Source organism: Sciurus vulgaris (assembly GCF_902686455.1).
Source record: "Sciurus vulgaris genome assembly, chromosome: 8".
NCBI classification, from domain to species: Eukaryota; Metazoa; Chordata; class Mammalia; order Rodentia; family Sciuridae; genus Sciurus; species Sciurus vulgaris.
In genome coordinates, this window is record NC_136468.1 from 62333105 (window position 1) to 62358370 (window position 25266).

The window sequence follows — 25266 nt, forward strand, 5'->3', positions numbered from 1 at the left end:
TTTTTGAATTGTTTCTTCTTCATTGATTTCAGCTCTGATTTTAATTATTTCCTGTCTTCTACTACTTTTGCTCTTATTCTGTTCTTTTTGTGGGGCTTTAAGCTGTAATGTTAGGTCATTTAGTTGTTGACTTTTCATTCTTTTCTGGAATGCACTCCATGCAATAAATTTTCCTCTTAGTACCGATTTCATAGTGTCCCAGAGATTTTGATATGTTGTATCATCGTTCTCATTGACCTCTAAGAATTTTTTTATCTCCTCCCTGATGTTTTTTGTTATCCATGTTTCATTCAATAGCATATTATTTAGTCTCCAGGTGTTGGGGTAATTTCTGTTTTTAATTTTGTCATTGATTTCTATTCTCAGTCCATTATGATCTGATAGAACACAAGGCAGTATCTCTAATTTTCTGCATTTCCTAAGGCCACTTTGTGGCATAACATATGGTCTATTTTGGAGAAGGTTCCATGTGCTGCTGAGAAGAAAGTGAATTCACTTGTTGATGGATGGAATATTCTATATATGTCTATTAAGTCTAGATTATTGATTGTGTTATTGAGTTCTATGGTTTTTGTTTGGAAGATCTATCTAGTGGTGACAGTGGTGTGTTAAAGTCACCCAGAATTATTGTGTTGTGATCTATGTGATTCGTATAATTGAGAAGGATTTGTTTGATGTACAGGGATGCACCATTGTTTGGGGCATAAATATTTACTATCATTATGTGTTCCTGATTTATGGTTCCCTTAAGCAGTATGACATGTCCTTCTTTATCCCTTCTGACTAACTTTGGCTTGAAGTCCACTTTATCTGATATAAGGATGGAAACCCCTGCTTTTTTACTGAGTCCATGTGTGTGGTAGGTTTTTTCCCCATCCTTTCACCTTTAGTCTGTGGATGTCTTTTTCTATGAGATGAGTCTCTTGCAGGAAGCATATTGTTGAGTTTTCTTTTTAATCCATTCTGCCAGTCTAGGTCTTTTGATTGATGAGTTTAGGTCATTAACATTCAGGGTTATTATTGAGATATGATTTGTATTCTCAGTCATTTGGGCTTATTTTTGGTTTTTAAGTTGGCTTGGTTTCTCCTTTGAGTGTTTTTTCTCTAAGTTAGTTCCTCCCTTTGCTGACCTCCATTATTGTTTTTCATTTCCTCCTCATGGAATATTTTGTTGAGAACGTTCTGTAGTGCAGGCTTTCCATTTGTAAATTCTTTTACCTTTTGTTTATCATGAAAGGATTTTATTTCATCTTCAAATCTGAAGGTTAGTTTTGCTGGGTATAGGATTCTTGGTTGGCAACCATGTTCTTTTAGAGCTTGAAATACATTGTTCCAGGCCCTTCTAGCTTTTAGGGTCTGTGCTGAGAAGTCCGCTGCTATCTGTATTGCTCTCCCCCTGTATGTAATCTGATGCTTTTCTCTTGCAGCCTTCTAAATCCTATCTTTAATCTGAATGTTAGGCATTTTCATTATAATATGCCTTGGTGTGGATCTGTTGTGATTTTGTGCATTTGGTGTTCTGTAAACCTCTTGTATTTGATTTTCCATTTCATTCTTCAGGTTTGGGAAATTTTCCGATATTATTTCATTGAACATGTTGTTCATTGCTTGTATGTATCTCAGGTTGTTTGTATCTCTATGCCTTCCTCAATCCCAATAATTCTTAAATTTGGTCTTTTCATGATGTCCCATAGTTCATGGAGTTAATGTTCATGATTTCTTACCATCTTCTCTGTTTGCACAACTTTATTTTCAAGAATAAATATTTTGTCTTCATTGTCTGAGGTTCTGTCTTCCAAGTGGTCTAGTCTTTTGGTGATGCTTTCCATTGAGTTTTTTATTTGGTTTATTGTTTCCTTCATTTCTAGGATTTCCATTTGGTTTTTTTGAGAATCTCTATCTCTTTGTTGAAATGGTCTTTTGCTTCCTGCACTTGCTCTTTCAGCTTATTGGTATTATCATTCATTGCCTGCATTGGCTCTCTTATCTCATCCTTTGCTTCATGAATCATCTTAATCATGTATAATCTGAATTTCTTTTCTGACATTTCTTCTAACATACTATCATTGGATTCTGTTAATATAAAATCTAGATTTGTTTGGATCATTTTCTTCCCTTGTTTTTTCATGTTGTTCATGTATCTTCCCCTCTAACAGTGCAGATCTGGGGTATTGCAGATTTCCCCCTATAGGCTTATAGTGGCCCTATAGGTTTCCAAAACCTTTTCTTTAAGAGGAGATCAATATTAGCAATGCCCAATTCAGACACTATGCAATCCTAGACCAAATAGCCCCTATGAGGACAATAAAAAAATTGTCATAATAAACACAATGAGTTAAAATATTATGTTCAGTAAAACAAACATTTGCAATAAGGTCTGCAGTTTCTAAAGGAGGACAAAGAGGATGCAGAGGGATACAGAATGTGGCTGTTAATGGGATAAGAAAAGAATATACAGAAGTTCTAGATAATAGAAAGGGGAGAGTGTAATCAAAAGAAATTGGATGTTAGCATGCAAAAAAGGGAGAAAGAGACTCTGAGGGAACAGGTAAACAAAAGGAAAAGAGAGCAAGAAAAGTAAAGAAAAACAAATTTTTTCAATAAGGAGAAAAAAGAAAATCTACAGTATAATAGTCATATAGTAATGAAACCTCCCAGTGTTCAGTAGCCTGATGCATGAGAGGTACCTGACAATGAGCTTCAAGTCTCCAGCAGGTGTCTCAGGATGGGATTTGCCCCACCTAAAGATCCCAACTAAGGCTTCCAGGATTATCCAAGATGGCCACTCTGGCTTCAAAATGTGTTGGCAAATGGGGAGCTGCAGCTCAGGGTGTGGATGTGGTCAGCTGGAGGTCCTGGAGGCTGGATGCAGTTGGTCAGGCAGGGGTCCTGGAGGTCCAGTGTGTTTGGTGTGGTTGTGGGATCCTAGAGGCTGGGTGCAATCAGTCAGTCTGTTGTCCCTGTGATAGGGCGCAGTCAGTTGGTCTGGGGGTTCTGACGGCAGGGAGCAGTCAGTCGATGTGAGAGCCCCAGAGGCAGTCTAAAATTACTTTTATCAAAAAAAATTTTTAGTTCAACATATAAAAAGTGTAAATTTGACAGAAATGATGGTGCATATACCTGTAATCCTATCGACTCAGGAGATAGAGACATGGAGATCACAAGTTTGAAACCAGCCTCAACAATTTAGCCAGAACCTCAGAAACTTAGTGAGATCCTGTGTCAACATAAAACATAAGAAGGTCTGGTAAAGTTTTGTTAGTTCTTTATAAATTTTCAAAATAATTGCTCTATCTGAAGTGCATGTGGAAAAGATTTTCTCCCATTCTGTAGGCTTTCTTTTCACTTTATTGATTGTCTCCTTTGCTGAGAAAAAGCTTTTTAGTTTGAGTCCATCCCATTCATTAATTCTTGCTTTGATTTCTTGTGCTTTGGGAGTCTTGTTAAGGACGTCTGATCCTAAGCCAACATGATTAAGATTTGGACCTACTTTGTCTTCTATTTGGTGCAGAGTCTCTGATCTATTTCCTAAATCCTTGATCCTTTTCGAGTTAAGTTTTGTGCAGTGTGACAGGTAGAGATTCAATTTCATTTTACTGCATATGGATTTTCAGTTTTGCCAGCACCGTTTGTTGAACAGGCTATCTTTTCTCCATTGTATGTTTTTGGCTCCTTTGTCTAGTATGAGGTGACTGTATTTATGTGGGTTCGTCTCTGTGTCTTTTATTCTGTGTCATTGGTCTGCTTGTCTATTTTGGTGCCAATGCCATGCCGTTTTTGTTACTATTGCTCTGTAGTGTAGTTTAAGGCCTGGTATTGTGATAACTCCTACTTCACTTTTCCTGCTCAGGATTGTTTTGGTTATTTGAGGTCTCTTATTTTTGATTGCTTTCTCTATTTCTATGAATAAAGTCATTGGGATTTTAATTGAAATTGCTTCAAATCTGTATAGCACCTTTGGATGTCACTCAGTGGTAAAGTGCCTCTGGATTGGATCTCCACTACTAAATAAATAAATAAATAAATAATAAATAAATAAATAAAATTTTGACATCTACATTCTCTAGTTTGATTAGAGATCACCACACTTTAGGGAATGCAAAAATTATGTGGGCCTCCTAGCCAATTCCAAAAGACTGTGTAGACTGAAAGACTGACCCAAATCTTTGCATCCTTCTTGAATATCCATGCCTTTATTCTGAGAAGAGTCTTTTTCCCCATCCCTTGGCTTATTTTGGCCAGTAGATGAGGTTTGAAAATGTGCTGGTTCTGAGTCTGGGCTCTAAGAGGACTCCAGTAATTCTGCTGGCCCTCCTGAGCCTTTTTTCCATCACCAGGTAAAGAACAAGATCTGGTCTAGACAACTGGTCCCATGAGAGGGCGGGAAATAAGAAATAGGGTATCAGCTGAATGGGGCTCAGATCAGTTGGCCCTGAGTTGCCATAGCCTGAAACCAAACAAAACCACACAGTTAAATTCATTCACTTCTCACCACTGCTCAAGTCCTCACTTCTACCCTTCTCTGAGTCATGGTCATCTCACTCTTGATTATTGCATTACCTTGTCAGTTGGTATTACTGCAGATAGCAAATTGTGTATCCATAAGAATAAATGCTGTTTTAAACCACTGGATTTGGGATTGATTTATTATGGAATATGAATGTGACAACGGCCAATTGATACAATAGGTTTCTTAAATTTGATACGTTATTTTTTACCACAATGCTTGCCTCTTACAGTCCTATTACCCCTATAAAAGGAAAAAGTGTATTATAAATGTTCAGCTTTCAAGCTGAAAGACAATTTGTTTCACCTTCCCCAAAATGTTTACTTTACTATCACTTTGATTCCAAAAATTGAGTGGAAAAATATCTCATGCATTTTGGAATTATCTTCTATCATGTCTTACTTGAAGTTTCTAATGGTATTTACATAAAACTAACATCAAAACTACTTCCTTCCCTCATCACATGTGCCTATGAAAAATTGGAATTGGAAAAAAACTGGAATGTAGCAGCTGCATGTGTTAAATTGTTGTATTTGGGAATATTCTCTTAAAAATACCTTTTGTAGTAGATGTTGATGTTTCTTAGAGATTTGTGTTTCCTAGTCTTCTAGTGACTATTAACTTTACTGCGGTATCTATGGTGAATGATAATAGCATTGATAAGCATTTTTTTGTGCAATTTACATTAATTTTCTATTTGTTTGAAAAGTGGATATTCAGTGTTAGATTTTTAATCAAACATGCTTTTCAATTTTTGAGTACATTGCTGCCAATAGCATCTAAAGCAAAATTAATGTTTATCAAATAACAAAATAAATATTCATAGTATTCACAGTATCCAATATATGATAATACTATGGTAGCAAGATATTTTAGAATATTTTCTACCTACATGGCAGAAATATCTTCTCTATCTAATCTTTCAATAAACTATTTCCTGTTGACCCTGCTGACTATTGACTGGTGGCCTCAAGCATTTTCCAGTCTGTGGCATGTGTCACAAAAGAATGGCTGTTTTGCCAAGGGTCTCACAGAAGTTGCAGCCCCAAAAACATTTTTCAACACTACCTGAAACTGCAAAGAGTTGACTGTCCTCAGCCCTTGATATCCAACAGTACTTGGTTTTAATAATGATCGTACAGTATGCCATCTTTGAAAGGGAGATGTTAGACTGAGTCTGGAGAGGCTCTGGAAAAGACAGATGGTTATGGAAAATTGATTTTAAGATGTAACCATTTGCCAGACAGGCTGATAGAAGCTAGAAATACAAAAATTATATCTAACGAACTAACCCCTGATTATTTAATGCAAATATTAATGCCAATATTTTGATAAAAACAGAAAATCCAAAGCAAATGCTTAATAGATATAAACAAGGCCTTCCTCACCAAACTAGTAACTGAGGTCATATGTATGCATCAGCACAAACACATACACAAACTTAACTGGAGCGATAGCTCCTGAGTGCTCTCCCTCAATCCATTCTCAATCTATCCCTCAATCCATTTCTCTTAAAGAAGGCAGGAGGGAGGGAGAAGGAGGGAAGAATGGGGGAGAGAGAGAGAGAGAGAGAGAGAGAGAGAGGAAGAGAGAAGAATTAAGGAAACTAATAGTCATAAAATGTCTCTACTGATCAGGAGATGAGGTGCCCTGAACACACAAAATCAAATATTCTGTGAGCTTAACACATTTTTATGGCAAAAAGCAATGTATTTGTTTTTCAGGCTTGATGGCACTAGCCATTATAATCATTCGTCTAACATCTCTGGTTCACAATAACTTTCTGATTAAACACTGTTTCTGAAACATATTTTCTCTAGGAAGAGAACGTCCCAATCAGTAAACACAGGTATCCTTTTTCTTGATAATATAGTTCTCATTTTAAAACAACAAAACAATTGGCTTTTTGGTTTTATAAGCAGTTAAATAAAATCATTTTGAACATAGCTTTCTTTTGCATATTACTCTATATCTTTTTCTAGTATAGTCTATTCCAGAAAAAATAGTCTTCACTTTGATTCCTGACTAGTTTATTCATTTAGCAAATGTTCATAAAGGATTCAATATGTGAAGGTGGAAAAACTTCCAGCACATAAATCAAGCGAATTGTCATGAGACCAATGCTGTGTATTTTCCATTTTATTACAGCGTCTTTAGATTTGGAAGTCTTCTCAAATCATTCAAAGAAAGTGAATGGAGTTTTTAATCACTTGAATTTAAAGATTTTTGCATTTGATACAGTGACACATTGAATGTTATTGAATTTGTGATTTAAAATGAAGAAATTCACCAGAAAAACATATCAGCAATAACTATTTGTTATATTTTTCTACTTTAGAAACAATTTTCTGACCCACATAACCCTAATTAAAATTTTTTGGTTTCTACCAGATTCTGAACTATGCCAATTTGCTTAACGGATTCACTCAAATGGTGTAATTACAATATAAAGATTCTAAACAGAATCTAAGGCAGGAAATGGTAAAATTAAATACAATTTGGGCTACATTTCTTGGGATTTGTTTTCTTTCCACACCACCTGAGACTTATTAGGTTTTTAATCCCTTGAGCATCTCTGCTCACACTCCAATGTGCATACAGATAACCTGAGGACCTTGTTAAAATGTAAATTACAATTAGGAAGGTCTGGGTTAGGGCCTGAAGTCTGCAGTTTTGACAAGCAGCCAGGAGATGGGGATACTGATGATCCAGGAACCACATTTGAATAATAAGGACTTAGAAGACAAACCAAGATATAAGCAGTTAGCTTTATTAAGAGAATTCTGACAAATAAAAACATATAAATTACGATAATCTTGGTAATGCATACTGCTGTGTCCTTAGGGGCTAAGAAGTGAACCCTGCATTGCTCAGAGATGCACAGCCATAGAAATGAGCTTTCTGTTTCAAAAATTAGAGTTTATTGAAATTATCACCAACCACTAAGTTAATTATTCTTTGTATCATCAGATATTTACATATGTGCATCTGTCTCAATGAGTGAAGATAAGCAATACATTCGTAACTACTCTTAATTTCTTTGCTGCAAACACAAAATTTAGTTTGCATGCCATGTTTGTGGAAATTTTTAAACATGAAATGTAGATAAGAATTCAAGAATACTAATGTTATTATCTTCCTATGTGTATGTGCTCCTATTCTGTTGCAAACTATTTAACATGTTCCTATAAATATTTGTTACGTTCCTTTTGGTTTGATTTTATATATTTAAAAGAAGACCTCCATGTGTAATATAAACATTTTTCTTAAAATAACATATTTCTTTTTTTAAAGAAAATATAATAAATCCGGTATAAAAGTATAAAACAAAATTTCATTAATGTAATGCTTTAGTATCAATTAATTATACTTTGAATGAGTATACAATATCTTTCCACCCACATACTGCTTCTTCTACTTCTCAATAAATCTTGAAATATTATGCTGCTAACAGCATTTTAAAAATTCAAATCTTCTATTCCAATGGTAATCAGAACCCTCAATTTCTATCTAATTTTTGAGTTAAAGCAGTCTCATTTACATGAGTACAATAAGGGTTTTTAAGTGTGGCTAGGATCATTTCCATAATTCTATATTTTCAGACTTTCCTTAGAATTCTTGAATCTGACATTATGCTATAATTTGCAAAACTAAAATCCATTCAGAAATAATCACTGGTAGGAAAAGTAAAAACTAAGAAGACAGCCACCACATTTAATACAACTTTGCTCTCTCGTCATTAACCCAATGGGCAGGAAGAAAAGCATCACAAAGTGGTATGCCATTGGAGTAGACATTTAATTTGCTAGACATCCTCATAGTTTTCATCTAAGACTGTCTATTGTTTCTACCAACTACGAGTGAGTCACTTGGAAATAGAGCTAGCTACAGGTAGTTGTGTCTGTGCCAAATACAAAAGTTGTCCCTGTGTCATTACTCTCTCTCCTTTTTGGTCTGGAATACACATAAGCATGACGAAAAGCAAATAGAAAAGTTGCAAATATAAATAGCAATGCTGAAATACTCTTAACAATGCTTCCTTGAATTTTGTGCTTCACAAATATCTCAACACAATTTTTTTTTTTGTAAACAAAAGTCTTATTCTGTGTGTGTCTTGGCATCCTAGCACACATTTGTGCCATGCTCAATTATGAATGTGCTCATTTAATTGAGATGACTGAATAAATTAACTGATGAAAGCACTTTCTTTGCCAGAAGAGCAGTTTGATATGTAATACTTCAGTAAGTAACTTTGTCTATATTTCACTGATGTTTGAAATTTATGTCAGAACCTTTCATTTTATCTACAGGAGTTACATACTTACGTCTTTTATCGTTTTTTTTTTTTTCTGAAATAAGACAGAGCTACTAGATAAAGTCAAATATATCTTCTGTACGCCTTTTTCTTACACCCCGAGGAGCAAGCACTTAGGCAAATAAAGTAAAACCCTGCTTCATAAAGCCACATCCTCAATGGATGTCTTTTAGAGGAAGCAGATATATGTATTTTTCAATCGAAACAGGATACTTAGAGCTTTCAGAGATAAAATAGCAGAACTTACGGGCCTCTTAGAGTCTGAAACCACAGCCTGTACCTGTCATGTATTGTTTTGTAAATGAACTAAAAATAAAAGATTGATAGGCCATGTGAAATCCATAATTTCTGTTAATGGCCTGCTAAGAAGCCATGTGCTTAGAATGCTGGATGTTACTCAATGATTGTCTCCCCGTGTTGTATTAGAGTTCTTGGAGCACTTGCTTATTCTGTCATTCTCCCCACCCCCATTTTGACTTTGAGATAAAATAATAATTTTAGATTATTAAATTTAGTTTCTTTCTTTAAAGGTACTCAGCTCATGAATTTACCTTCTAAATACCAAAGTCACGGGTTCTTCATTTCCTCTCCTTTCCCACTTAACTCCCCGAAAACAAAGCTGCAGGGACCTCAGTTTTCCTTTCTAGTCTGAGGAGTGGGCTGATGTCGGGGGATAAACATCATTGATATTGTTGCCTGGATATTAGTATCTGCTGGCTCAAGCAAACATCTTTACCAGTTCTCTCTCTCGCTCTGTTTCTCTGTTTTTCTTCTGCCTCTCTCTCTCTCCATCTCATCTTTATTTTTTCCTTTCGCCTGTTTTCAAGGCCAGCTCCACAGGCCTTTTCCTTTCAGAATCTTTTCTTTCCCTTCTGAATGTAAACACTCCTAGTGACTTCTAAAAATACTGCACTATAACTGTTTCTCCTTCCTTCCTTTCAGAACAAAACTGCTTGAGAGTAGCTCTGCACACCTACCCATTTCTTCACCTCTATTTAGTCAGAAGCCTGCAGCAATTTGCTCTTTCCTAACCCTCCCCAAGACACCAGTGACAGTAATTCCTCCACCCAAATCCATTCTCAGACAGTATTTTACCTGGAGTCTGTGGCATTTGATAAAATTGACTATTTCCTTCTTAAACCCATCACTTCCTGGGCTTGTCTTTTTGTTTTCTCTACTCTCTTCTTACTAGTCTCGAAGCAAAAATAATGAAGTAAAATTATGAGCACAGCAAAACAAATTCTTAGTCACAAAAGAAAAATGAATGTCAATCTAATTGTAGAGAAAGAGGCATCAAACTGCCCAGGCCCCAAAATTATATATGAAAAGCAGTCATTATCTACACTTCTAATTAGCTAAATATACAAAACTATAATTTTATCTTTAGTTATCACCACAGGAAAGAACAGTTTGGTTCTACCCACATATCATCGGGTGGAAAATATTGCTAGTGTTGCCCAAACTGACCTGGCTAGGAGAGGCCACTGCACGGGGGCAGGGAGGTGGGGGAATAAACATCTTTAACCTTAGTGTGATCACAGGGAATTGCTGCCTGACTCTGAGTTGTCCACGTTTTCTGTTTCTCAAAAAGAAAGGTGTAGAGGCTGGGGAGATAGCTCAGTTGGTAGAGTGCTTGCCTTGCAAGCACAAGGCCCTGGTTTCAATTCCCAGCACTACCAAAAAAAAAAAAAAAAAAAAAAAGGTGTAGGTGCTGGGGTTGTGGCTCAGTGGTAGAGCACTTGCCTGGCATGTCTGAGGCATTGAGTTCAAGTCTCAGCACCATGTATAAATAAATAAAATAAAGGTCCATTAACAACAATAACAAAAAAATCCTGTATAAAAAAAAAGAAGAAAGGTAGAAAAGGTATTAATTTGAGGCATGCTTTAAACATAAAGTTAAGCTTTCTATTTGTACTACATTCTACAAGCCTATTAATGAAGAAGGGGTGTAATTGTTTCCCAGGGCTGTCTTAACAAAGTATCAAATACTGGCTGACTTATCAGAGAAATTTATTCTCTCACAGTTCTGAAGGATAAAGTTTGAATTAAATGTGTCAGCAGGCCCATGCTCCCCTTCCTCTGAGGCTTCCAGAGAAGAATCCTTCCTTGTCCCTTAAAGCTTGTTGGTGGCCAGCAATCTTGGTATACCTTGGTTTATAGATGAACCACTCTAATCTGTCTTTACATCCCTACCCTCCTGTGTACATATTCAAATTTCTCTTTGCATATTTAGAAAACAGTCATATTAAATTTAGGTCCCAGTATAACCACGTCTTAAATTGATTACATCTGCAAAGATCTTATTTTCAAATAAAACCTCTTTCGTAGGTTCTGAGAAGATACATATTCTAGGGGGTCATTGTTCAATCCAATGCAAACAGATAATCCCAAAATGACCATTTTGGAGAATAAAAAGGTAAAATGAATTTCTTTTTCAAAATGTATGTGTCTGTTTATATATTATTTGTTTTTTCTTCTGTGAATCTCACTAAAATGTTAGGAAAATAATAAAATGATAAGAAAGCTATTTTAACAAATATAAAACATACAAGCAAACCAACAATGGAAACAAACAACCCATAACAATTTTTAATGTGAAAAACTCTAATATATTCAAATAGATAAAACAAAAGGAGTATGCTATCAAAGAAAAACATCAGAGGTCAAAAATATAATGGAAATATATAACAGTATAAAATGATTTAAAGATAAAGTCAAGGACCAAAAGTTAACAAACACACACATATGCACACACACTCACATAAAAAGGGAAAATAGAAAATACAGAAAAAAATGGTGGATAAATTCATGCAGTGTCCATTTAATATATAATAGGAAAAAGAAAATGAAGAAATATAAAGTATTTTTTTTAACTTAAAGGACATAAATTTCCAAATTGAAGGTATCTAGCATATGTGGTCTATGTTAATCAGCTTTCCAATACTGTAACAAATACATGAGACAATAAACTTATAAAGACAAAAGGTTGTTTTGGCTCACAATATTGAAGGTTTTATTTCAGAATTGGGTGGATACATTATTATTATTATTGTGTGTGTGTGTGTGTGTGTGTGTGTCTGGGTGCTGGGGCTTGAACCCAGGGCCTGTGCATGAGAGACAAGCACTCTACCAAGTGAATTATATCCTCAGCCTGGATACATTATTTTTAGAACTTCAGTGAGACAGAACATGGCCAGGAGCACATTGCAAAAACTAGCCTCATGCCCAAAACATGAAAGAGAAAAAGAAGAGACCGAGGTCCCATAATCCCTTTGGAGGGCATGCCTCTAATGACCTAAAACCTCTCATTAGGCCCAGCCTCTTAAAGCTTCTACCAACTGGAAAATCAGGATTTTCAAGCACCAACTGGAAAATCAGGATTTTCCAGTTGTACCAAGCTGATCACCAAGTATTTATAACATGAGGTTTTAGGTGACATTTAAGATTCCAAACTATAGCATGACTCAGAAAACTTGAAGAAGACCTGAAAAACCACATGAAATGTGAAATTTCAAAACCAGATAAGAAAGAATAAACGTAAAGCACCTGAGAGAATAATAAAGCCTATCTATAAGAGATAGAAAACTAGAGTTGTGTTAGCCTTCTCAAAAGCAATAATGAATTATAGAAGACCTGGAGCAATGCCTTCACAATTCTTAATAAAAATGACATCTAATATGAATAGCTAATTTATCGTATTAAAAACTGACTCTGGCGATAGTCGCACCTATCTTTGTATACACTAAAAACCCCTCAAATTGCACATTTTAAAATGAGAACTTGTTTAAGAACTATCTCTCCAAAGTTTTTCCTTTTTTCCCCCCTCTAAAGAAATGTTGGTATGTGACCTCTGAACTGGATCTGGGATGATAGAGTAATACACACTCTTTCTTGGCATGCTCACTTTCTTACTTTGAGGGCAGCCAGCCATCATACGAAGATGCTCATGGAAAGGCCCTGGTGGCATGAGTCAAGCCCTCCCGCTGGCAGCCAGCCCCATGTGAGTGAAGCAATTTGGGAATACATTCTCACCCCTGTCAGCCCTCAGGCAACTGCAGCCCTGCCCAACATCTTGGTTAGCACTTCCCAAGTGGTTCCTAACCAGAATCACCTTGTTAAGCTGCTTCTGAATTTCTGACCCACAGAAATTGTTTAAGATAAGAAATGTTTATTATTGTTTTAACTAGTTAAGTTTTGGAGTCATCTGTTAAGCAGCACTACATGATCAATATGATAGCATCAGAAAGAAAAGTGCACTCTTTGGAAAGCAAAGAATATTTATATGAACTTAATTATTTATTTTCTATTCCTATTTTGTCAAACCATAGGGGCACCTTTCATGTAGAATATATTGTATGTAAATATTGACACTAGATTTAACTAATATTTCTATTTCTGTATTGATTGTAGGGGTGGGAGAAATGAAGGTTCATGTAGGAGAGTGCTAAATTCTAATTTGCCATGGTATGAAACCACTATGGAATTGCTTTTAACTGATAAATTATGAAATAGTTGTGTAAATTTGTTAGTTATATACAGAGATAAATAACAGAGAAAAATATAAATGTTATGGTTCATGGGTTGTGGAGTGAAGGCCCAAGAGGTGGGGAGAACATTGCAGTGACCCACTGATGTACATTATATATCTTGGTGCTATTTTTAAAATGCAAATTAGTTTTATGAAGAATGAATATAGACATAGAAACTGAAAATCTAATAGTAGATAAAAACAGGAGTAGAATTTATATTCCAGAGTTTCAAATATGTGTCATACACTTTGCTCTGAATTATTATATTTGTTAAAAGTTAATCTTCAGGAAAAGATAAAATTATGGCTCATGCAGATGTAAAAACAAACACTATTAAATAATTTATTTTCCGTATATGATATGAAGGTACCCAGCTGATGTCATAAGTGGCTCAAAGAGTCAAAACAGCACAGATCATCATGGAATAAAGGAATGTTGAGATAAACTTGAACTGCAACTGGAAACAAAGCTAGTTTTCCACAGAGAAGAGGAAGTCAGTTCCATCACTCACTGCCAGACATAGCAGTATTGACTTATCTATCAGTTATGTACAAAATAAAAAAAAAAAATTGTAAAATAGCTTAAAGAAAATGAACAGGGATAGAACCTGACAATGATGTAGTTTTCCAATGAAATAACAAATTAATACAATGTATAGGCTAACCAAGTGAGGCAGGTGCTCTCTCTCTCTCTCTCTCTTTTTGTGGAGGAAGAAAGTGAAGCTTAAAAATCGGTTATATAACTTGTTTATATTCCTACAGTTAACAAGGGCATAATTAGGAATGTGGATTGTGTGTGTTAGCATGTGTATGTGTATATTTTCAAGGATGAGCTTGATCCTTGAGATTGATAACTGATTTTCTCTTCAATTTCAAAAGATAATGGTAAACATTTCTTCTGTGGCTTATTGTTTGTTTTTTTTTGTTTGTTTTCAAAATTGATATTGTCAGTTCACCACCCAAGGTCCAGTCAAATTAAAACCTTTGTGTTCCAGGTCTCCTTACCTATATCATAGATTTCTATCAGGTCTTTAAGGGAGTGTGAAAGGACACAAAAATTCTGCAGTCTTCATTAAAGAAAGAAAGCTCTCCTCATGTAATTTTTTGTCTTGTATGATTATCACAGCTCCATTTACATTTCACTCCTTTCTTTTTTCTTTTTCTATTTTTATGAATCCTTTCTCTTCCCAGTGTTATAATTCACAAACTTGCTTCTGTCATCCCAGCTCTGGTTTGAGCCTGACTGGGCTTTGTTAATGTTAGGTGCTAGTTTAGATAAGGGAGGCAAGGGCCAGGGAAGCAGTGTTGACCTCCCCTTGCCCTTGCCTGGCTTAGTTTCTGTGACATTTATAACTACCAGAAGAATCTGTGATATCTACTAGGGTCGAACTGTCCTTTCCAGCCTATCCCCTTCCTGCAGAGGCTACAAAACTTTACCACAATTACACTGTGTGCAGCAGGGGCTGTTGGAATAATCAATAAATGCAGTTTGATAACATTTTAAAACCATAATAACTGCCAAGCAACTGAAAATCATAGAGATGCTTTTATTTATTTGTTTGTTTGTTTTTCCATGCTGGTGGTCAAACCCAGTGCTTTGCAGGATCTAGACAAGTGCTCTACTAATGAGCTGCATCTCCAGCCTTAAAGGTTTTTGTTTTCCTTTGCAGTACTGGGGATTGAACCCAGGGGTGCTTTAACACCAAGCTACATCCCCAGTTCGTTCATTCATTCATTCATTTACTTACTTACTTATTTATTTATTTATTTATTTATTTATTTATTTATTTATTTATTTATTTATTTATTTATTTTGATAGAGTCTCACTAAGCTGCCCAAGCTGGTCTAGAACTTGAGATTCTTCTGCCTCAACCTCCCAAGTTGCTGGGCCTTCAGGCATGCACCACTATGACTGGCTCCTAGATGATGTTTTTTTTAAAGAACATTATAAGATCTTTAAAAGAAAGGGAAAGGCAGGGTCAAATTGGCCTTTAGGTTTACGTGTTCAGGCATTTCACAACTTATTGAATATCCACTATATGCCAGTCATAATTTTATCAGGTTACTCAGTGATTATTGGACTCTTGGGAAATCACATGAGTCACTAAAGACTAATAAAATATGAAAGTTTTAATTGGCACTTTCAAGAAATATCATCCTCTTCAATCCAGGTCACAGATGGAGGAGGTGTACACTTGGCACAGTGAAGGAGCAAACTGGTCCATCAATGGAATGAATCATGGGGCAACAAATCACACAGCCAGATCTCCTTCACATGTGACTTCTCACCAAGAAATAAAACTAAAATCTTCACATTTTAAGATGGCTTATCAGGATTTTTCATATTATTCAGATGAAAGAAAAATATTTAGACAGGTTTGCAATAAACCATTACTTTGCCAAGAATGTATTGTTGGTATGTAATATATAGAGACATAATGAAGAGAGCTGAATGATTTCAGAAAACAATGTTGCCATACTATTCTCTCCTAATTTGGGGATTTATTTTTGGGTGCCTGGGTGGTACGTAGGTACAATGACAAAATTCTTTCACTGTTTCTTTTTATACTGTGAAATCAGTACTTTTGTGCTATGACAATATTGCACAAATGTTTTAAAAAATTAAATTAGTTGTCTGGTAGTCAGATGAACACTGATAAGGCAAACTAATTTTTGAAAATCTTAGTGATTTTAAGAGCAACTGAAGATATCTTAGACTTTGGCATTGATGCAGTAGACAGTTTGTAAGAAGACTGCCACACCCAAGATATTTGTGCTATCACATAGAAACCCTCCCTTGAGTGTGGGCAGAACATACTGTGCACCTCTAATGAATAAAATATGGAAAGTGTGGTATGCCACTTCTGAGACTGCGTTATAAAGCAACTGTGGATTCTATCTTGGTCCTCTCTCTCTCTCTCTCTCACTACTCATTCTCAGGCCCACAGGCTTTGCGTATTGTAAGCAATCCTAAGGAGAAGTCTACACAGTGTGAAACTAACATCTCTTCACAACATGAAATAGAAGCTTTTGAACAACATAAATGAACTTGGATGTGGACCCTTCAATTCTATTGAATCTTGAGATGACTGCAGCCCAGGCTAACAGTTTATCTGCAGTACAATGAAAAAAAACTTGCATCAGAATCATCCAGATAAATCACTTCTGGATTATGGACCTTCAGAAACTGTGAGATTATCACAAATGTTTATTATTTTTCAGCTGCTAAATTTTGAGATATTATGTTTTGCAGCAATAGATACCTAACAGAATACACTGTGCCATACAGCACATTACCTTAAATACTTAAAAATAATAAAAGATGACCTATTGTGTCATGTCTAATAATGTGATAGCTTATTAAGCAATATTAATTGCTTTAAACACTTGGTTAGATTTGGAAAACCCTTAGTGTGTTCAAAGGAGTACCTCGTAAATATTTAGAATTTAGTTTTGGCTGAAAAGTATAAAATCCCATGTACTCACAACTTCCCATCAAATTTCCATAGGAACCGAAAAAAATATTTTAATACTAGAGCAACAGGGAAACAACTGTGCCTGACACTGAAGGATTATACTAATGATTTTGTTTAGGTTTATTTTGGGGGAAAATATGAATAAGATCTTAAGACTTTCCTTATTTGTAAGAAAAGGGTCTCCTGTATTTGTATATCAATGGGTTGATAAGTGGATCCACTTATATGCAAGTTAGGGTCAATACTAATTGATGGAACAAGATTTGCTTTCAAGAAATTTTTTCATACTACCTTATATGTGATCTAATCCTCTTTCCACAGCAATCATTGTAGGTATTCTGGATCCAAGCAATATTCCACTTTGAACATTTTTATACAGCAATAGAATTACATACATTCAAACCACTGAAGTTTTCAACTTATAAATCCTTTGATTATAGATCAATAATGGATTGAATTTAACTGTCAAAAAGTTACATTCACATTGATATAGCCATGCTCTATCTTTACTGGAAAGAATCATATTACTTTCATTTTTGTGTGGGTTTAACTATCTCAGACAAAATCCTCCAGTAATCCTAAGTGCTTTAGAATTATACTATGGCAACCTCCCAATTCATTATGTGACTAAAAAAAAAGGGATATAAATTACAGATAAATTATGTCATTTAATGAGTTTTCCACAAAACAGTGGCACCTAGTGGTCTTCGAAAATTATCCTTCTTAGTGTTTCTAATTTGTCTTTGCTCTTCAGTTTGAATCTGGTATTGGTTGTCCAGAGTTGGTTCACTTATTAGTTAAATTTACTAGTGTCTCCTGCTTTATAGAATCAATGTTTTGCAAAAACTAAAATCATCTTTTATTTTTCAGTTGTGTACTTTACCTAAAGTCCACAGTTTTATTCTTCTTACTATTTTACAGTTATTCTAATATAAATCTTTGTATGTAGATAGGGCTAATGAGCTACTGCTACTAAAATAGATAAATTACTTTTGCAACATCAAACAAAAGACTACTTTAGAACAAAGAGCTATATAAAGAAACACCTTTAGAAACTACAAATTTGCCTTTTTGGTTCTCTAACGGAACAGAGTAATGTAAGCTATTTTATCACTGCTTGGTAATAATAATATGTGTAAATATTCTTTAAACCTAACAGTCTGTAAACCGGAGGACAACGTATTCATGTTTTGAATTTTCTTAAATACTAGTCACTGGAAGAAAGATGTTGACCTTATTTTTCCTTTATTTATTAGGACCAAATATGGCATATACTAGGATACTGGGTTTAAGAAAAGCAAATAAAATATTTTTCTTTCATATATATAAAAATTAATTAATAACAACTGAAGTTTTTCTGTCAAAATGATACTACTTTAAGATTTATCTGCTTGATCTAGCCTATAAAAGTTAATGTGAAATGACTTAAAATACAATGATTTAATTTGTGCTTGAGAACATTCTGTTCACTCATGAACATTACTTGTGACACTTAGATCCCACTCTCACTGTGCTCTAACTCCAAAAATGATTTTAAATAATTATGATGGACATGAAGTCAGAAGTGTGTCACAGAACAATTATTAATTTAAATAAATTCATATTCATACCCAATTCTACATTTACTATATAAATAGGGGGAGTGTTTCTCTAATGTTCTCTTTCTTGGTCTGGGAGCTGGTTATACTTTGTGTAAATTCATTGAGATGTATAACATGATTTGAATAGAAATATTATACATAGTGTGTGCATTTTATTTAAATAAAATTTACATTTAAAACCTGGTAAGGCAAAATTTAAAATTCATTTTTGGAGAAAGTTTTTGATATTGCAATTCTTATTTGAAAACTTCAGGCCTAATAGGGGATACTTTTTATTAAATTATTTTGCAATCCCTTTTAAATATCAACAATAAATTTTCCTTTAGTACTATAATTTATTTAAATATAGTAATTTTATATTTTCCTTATAGAGAATAACTCAGTTATTTGTTTAAAATAAGTTGTAAATCTTCTACCTTTAATATATTCCAGAAGTCGGAATTACCCATTTAGTTAACACCAGATTGTAGTCAGTCTGGGGGTCTCTATAATTTAGGTAGACTTGCTTATTCTTGAGGTACCTTTAGAGTAGTTAACATTACAACTCAAGTAACTCATTAGTAGTCTGCAACAAAATTTAGTGTTAAAGTAAGTTTTCTAACAATGATATTTTATTTGTAAATCTGTGTAACTCTCACAACTAATGCACATAAAAATAATATTTTATTCATTGATTTCTAAAAGCAGTAGAAAGAGAAATGGAAAAAAAAAATCCTTGCTGCAGGAATTCAAACTGCATATGGAAAAATATTGCTTTATGATTGGATGTTAAAAAGGCATGTAATTCACTTTAGTCATCAAATTCTAAATATCAAGAAGATTGAAAGGTACAATTAAAATAAAATATAGTATCAGGTAGTTTCTAATTTGGGAGATCATTTAGGAAATGACTCAGAAACTCTAGCTGTAAATATTCATAAAACGATTAGCTAATGGTCCAGAATGCCTATGTATTTTCAGATTATTCCACAATTATAAGCCACATTATTAAGTTGATAATCATTTTAAAAAGACAACAAACAGGCAGCATTTCTAAATGACTGTTTTCTTCTAATTAAATAACACTCTAAAATATTGAAGCATAGATGGCATTTTTGTTGAGAGAAGACATAAGCCATCAAATTTGCTAATGTAGTAAGTGTTGGTAACACTCTTCACATGCCTCTGCAGGCTTCCTGGTGGTAACCCACCTTCAGAGCCTTCTAATTAATTAGCACATTAACATAAAGGCATTTTTTTAATTCCATAAAGAGTCCAAACTAAGAGAGGGATTCTTTGTGTTCAAGCTCTATAAGGAAAATTATATACTATTAATGTAACACATAAAAATATAAGTCCTTAATAAATGGAATAGCTATAGCTTTAATATGTAAATACAGTAACATTGCAGATGCCACTTCAAATATGCCTCCCATTGATTGAGACGAGAAAAACAAGAAGAATAGTTTTGTTTTGATGGTGGTAGTGGAAAGATATTAGGAGTTTGATTTTGACCATTTAACCTTGAGGTGACTATTAGACATCCAAATAAATATATAAAAAAAAAATCAGATGGTTGTATGAATCTGGATCTTGGAAGAGAGGCCCAGGATAGACATATAAATGTGGGGATCCTCAGCATATGGGTGGCATATCATACCATAAATGAAATTCCCTAATGACTGAGTGTTGACATAAGGAGATGATCCCAAATGATGAATCTCTTTTTCCATATTTAGAGATCAGAAAATGGAGGAATAGGAGAGACTAACAGTATTCAGAGAGGTGGAAGAAACAGAGTGTGTAATGTTTGGGTTCTCAAGAGAAAAAAAATTCTTTCAAGAGAAGAAAAAAAATCACCTAATGGTTACAATGATGTTGTTAGGTCAAGTAAGAAAAAAATGATTAAGAATACAGACTGAATATTCCAATGTGACTAATTTAATAGAAGCATATTTTGTGAAGCACAGAGGGTGAAAAGTTGATTAAAAGATTCAAGAGAGTATGAGAGGAGGGAAAGTGGGTGTATAGACACCTCATTCAAGGAATTTAGTATAGAAGGAACAAATGAAATGAGATAAGTGGGAGGAGGTAATGAGGATATGAAAGGGTTTTTTTTCAAAGATGATTCTATATTGTTATATGCTGAAGAAAATGACCCAGAAGAGACAGAAAAAAAATGCATGATTCAAGAGACAGAGAGATAAATTAATTGCTGGAGCAATATCCTGCAAGTTGTCAGAGAAATAGCATCTGATAGACAATTAAAACTGGCCCTTGGTGTCAGAATGGACAATTCACTCATCGTAACAGAAACAAATGCAAAAGATTCAGATAGGTGCATATATTAGTGTTGCGAGTCTAGGCTCAATCTTTTCAAATTGCTTCTGTTTTCTTACTAGAATAGGAAGTCAAATCATTAGGTCACAGTAAAGATGGAGAATGAATTGTCAAAAGGTTGAGAATAGCAGAAACAAAGTCTAGGTAAGAGAATAAACAGTAGATGGATTTACAAGATGGAAGCAGCAGCATCAAGGATGACTTGGGTTAGGTCATCCTGAAAGTGAGATAAGTATGGATATCCATGAGTTTTTCTTTTGCTGTGCTCAGCTATGGATTTACATGCAAGGAGTAGGCAGATATTTAGGTTTTAACCAGAGTTATAAATTAGCCAAGTAAATAAGATAAATAGGAAAGGGACAGGGAGTTGAGAATGTGGACAAGGAAGTTTTATAATGATGGACATAAGAAGTGTTTATAATGATGGACTTATGACTTAGGTAAAAGAGTCTTATGACTTAGGTAAAAGAGGGAAGATATAGGAGGTTGACAGGAGGGTATGTAATACATTATAAATGTCAGCGAGAGCAAATAAATTTTGAATTTCAGGCATCAGAAACAATTACTTGGAGTGGTACTGGAAAGAAAGGTAAAAACTATAAAGATGTAGTTATCTGGTTTTGACAAGGTCATGATAGTGAGTTGCTGAAGAGGGTACAAACAGAGACCTCTGGCAGAGAGGTATAGCAATCATATGCCCATGGAACTAATAGGATCATCTATATGAATATTGCAATGGTGAAAAAATTTGCACGGGTAGTGCTGAGGGCATTATAGTGATTAGAAACCCAATGATCCTTATTCAAGGAAGAGGGTGAATAATGGCCTGTGGAGTTATACATGACTGCGCCAAAGAGAAATAATGGGAGATACAAATTGATGATACAAATTTGAAAGCCAAAGGCTTCTAGAGAAGAGAAAAGGAGAATTGGTTGCAAGAAGCAAAGAAAAACCGAAGAAATCCTAATGCTTTTCTAGGGCCACTTGTAAGATAAAAGTGGAACACAAATGGCCATCATTTGAGCATACAATACATAAGAAAGGACTTCGGGGAAAGCTATTTTTCATTAAAGCAAGATGTCACAGAAGAATTTGCTGAAGACCTACCATAACTTCCAGTGTTGCAGTGAGAGAAGATGGAATCAGTGAGGTATGGCACCAGAAAAGGTATTATACAGGAGGACCAATATATATTCCAGGAATATTTGTTGCTTCTGGGGATTAATATTAACTTGTAGAAGAGGATTAATGGATTTAGTCTTAATGTTTTCAAAGCAGAGAGTGGTGGCCAGACTGTGAGTGTCTGGGGCAGGAAGTCTTACTTCTGGTCTGCCACTTTTCTTGTACCAATAGAGGCACAGATTTCTGCAGAGTAGAGTCCTGCTCCTCATGCAGTCTAGCTTTTGACCTCTGCCTTTGCCAACCCTCGTCCTGACAGAGAAGCACTGCTGCCCAGATCACAGGGAATCCTTTGACCTGTGTCAAAGGCCATTTGCTGTCAATGACAAACTGCAGAGGAATGGTCTTCCTTTAGGCACCACAGGCTTCTTGCTGATTTCTTCTAAAAAAAGGCCCATGGAAAGAACACAAAATTTACAAGCAAAATGAAAACTTTTTTTTGTCATGAACTCAATAAACTTTACTTTTTCTTTGTTTCTTGTAGGTATTCATTTCATCTACAGAAGGTCTAGAAATTTGGGCAGTAGTTTTTAATTCCTATTCCCTGGAGATCTTGATTATGATTGCAGGAAATTATGACTCAGTGAAAATTCACAATATCTTTTAGAATTTATTAAGTCAGGATTTATGATAATTTCAATTACATTTGATGGAACTTGTGATAAATATTCCTACATTTTAATAAATCTAAATTTTAATAAATTTCCTTTTTAAAGTTGATAGTACTTCAAAATGGCAGTGGTTTTGTTGCAATTGAAGTGTGGGATGATGTGTCATCTGAAAAGCAATGGATCAGAATCTTCAAGGGCAAAAGGGACATGACAGATATTTGGAAAAGTCCCCCTACCTCAGCTGAATATTCTCTACCCTAGGAGATGGTGACCCCAATTTCATGACAATACTGCTTTGTAGGATAAATAGCTTTAGTTAGAGTTGGGAAAAGTGTGTTTCAGAGAAATGAGTTATGTAAAAATGGAAAGTGGGGATGTAGATTGGGAGGGGGCCTGTGTCAAGGGTGATACAGAAGAAAGAGGCAGAGACCCGAATCTAAATATGTCCATGTATAAGAACTTTGGATTTAATTTTTTTGGAGGTTTTTGGGATTTATGGATTTTAAAGTAGGAGCATGATGTAATGTTCCAAGACACATTCCAGTGGCAAGGGGTGGGTGGAAGATGTTTGGAGAAAATCTAAGTTTCTGATTCAAAGGATGTTTCCTTTGAGGATGTTGCTGATTCAAATCAGCAGCAATGAAGGACTAATGTAAGGTAGTGACAATAGAAATAGACAAGGAGTAGATTTGAAAACCATATAGGAAGAACACTGAGAAAATGATGAATTAGATATATGGACAATGAAGAGAGAGGAAGGACAACTAGTATTTCTAAAAAATCTACTATGTGGTTCATGGTAGGTACTTTGCTATATGCTTCCATTTGATCTCCCCCACAAATCTGAAGATGTAGTATCACTGCCTCATTTTTGCAGAAGAAGAACTTGAAAGCCAAAGAATGTTTTTGACATGCCAAAGATAGCCAATTAAGTAGTGCAAGAGCAGGAATCAAACCAAGGTACTTGGCTTCCAAATACACACTTTTCCTTGGATATATAATTCCTTTGGAATTACAAAGGGAAAGTAGGACCACCAGATTTCTGGGCTGACTCCTTAGGTAGATGGTGGGACTATGGGTTAAAGTACGCAATGTTGGGTGGAGGCGAAAGTGAAGGGTACACTTTTGGAAACAAGGAATGTGAGATACCTGTGACTTGTCCAGTTAGATATATACAGAAGGCACTTGTAAAGGCAACTCCAGAGACCAAGAGATACAGCTTTGGATGTAGATATACACCTAGAGGCATTCTTCTAAGACTCCAGTGAGATGGAATGGAATGGTAGGAGAAGAGGACCCACACAGAGATTTGGAGATTAACAATCTTTTAACAGACAAAAAAGCAAGAAGGGGTCCAGAAAGCAGGAGCACCATCAGGAAAAAAGTTATTTTCACAGATAGAAAGAGACAGAAGAGTTTTAAGAGGACATAGTAGTTAACAGAGAACATACAACACTGCATTCAAGAAACGTACATTGAAATATTTTCCTTGGTGTTAGAAATTGGGTCATCAGAGACCCTGGTGAGAAAAGCAGTTCATTGAAGTGGTAGAGGGGGAAATAAAGGAATTGAATATATTAGGACTACTCTTGACTGAGAAGGGAATGGTGTATGAAGTGGGATTTAGAATCATGGAACTTTTGGAATTTTTTTTAAAGGTAAGATAGCCTTGAATATAATTTCATTTATTTTATGTTTAATTTTTTAAATGAAGGATTTATTATGCATTACACATTGTGCTTGCACTTTACATGAATTGTTTTGTTTACTTTTCAAAATAAACTTTTTAAGACAAGCCAAATGAAGCACAAAAAGGTTAAAAATCTTGCCCAAGATCGAGCCACCTGGAAAGAGTCAGAGCCAGGCTTCAATCCCAGGCAGTCTGACTGAAGAGCCCTCATTTGTAACCACTGCTTCTTGAGGAACTGAAAGATGGTCTAGAGACTGAAGATGCTGGAGGGAGAAGACAGAGCAAGACTGAAGAGGCTGGAGTGAGAGGAAGCCGGACCTGGTGGAGCATATCTGTAATTCCAGCAACTTGGGAGACTGAGGCAAGAGGGTCACAAGTTTGAGGCCAGACTCTGCAACTTAGTGAGACTCTATCTCAAAATTAAAATTAAAAAGGGCTAGGGATGTGGTTCATTTGGTACAGTGCCTTTGGATTCAATTCCCAGTACAAAAAAGGGGGTGGGGAGATGGAGTGAGAGCCCCAGAGTGTAGGACAGAGAGTTGCACAACCCAAAGCAGGTGCAGAGTCACTTCTGCAGTGCAGAGAAAGAAAAAGAATATCAATGTGGTGGTGGATGTTTGAAGAGTCTGACCTAAGGAGAAAGATTTTTCTTTCTTTACACAAAAGATCTGATGAAAAATATGTGTGTACACACATACACATTAAATAGGGACAACTATTAGGGACAGTCTGCATTTTCTATTTCATTGATTGGTCTATTCAGGCATAATGCCGTGTTCTGTTAGTGATTTTTTTACTTATCTTATATTTTGATTCATCTGTAAAACAACTATTGTGCATCTATCTACCTTGTGCTTGGCATATTATTTATATACTCAGGGTGAATAAGACCTGTAGACATACACATCCCCAGACTTCATGAAGCTTTCTTGAAGTCCAGGCATCAGCAAAATTTTCTGTTCACGGATAGATTGTAAATTCTTTAGGCATTAAGAACCAGCCTCCTCTGTTGCAACTGTTCAATTCTATCAATGTAATT

At 35.2% G+C, this 25266-nt stretch overlaps 1 long non-coding RNA gene across 1 annotated transcript; it reads left to right on the forward strand.

Moving 5' to 3' along the window:
- The first annotated feature begins 16288 nt into the window (after window positions 1-16288).
- On the forward strand, window positions 16289-24459 carry LOC306667567. Its single transcript, XR_013765605.1, has 3 exons — window positions 16289-16540; window positions 21726-21897; window positions 24329-24459. It is a non-coding gene; the product is annotated as an uncharacterized lncRNA (long non-coding RNA).
- The last annotated feature ends 807 nt before the right edge of the window (window positions 24460-25266 follow it).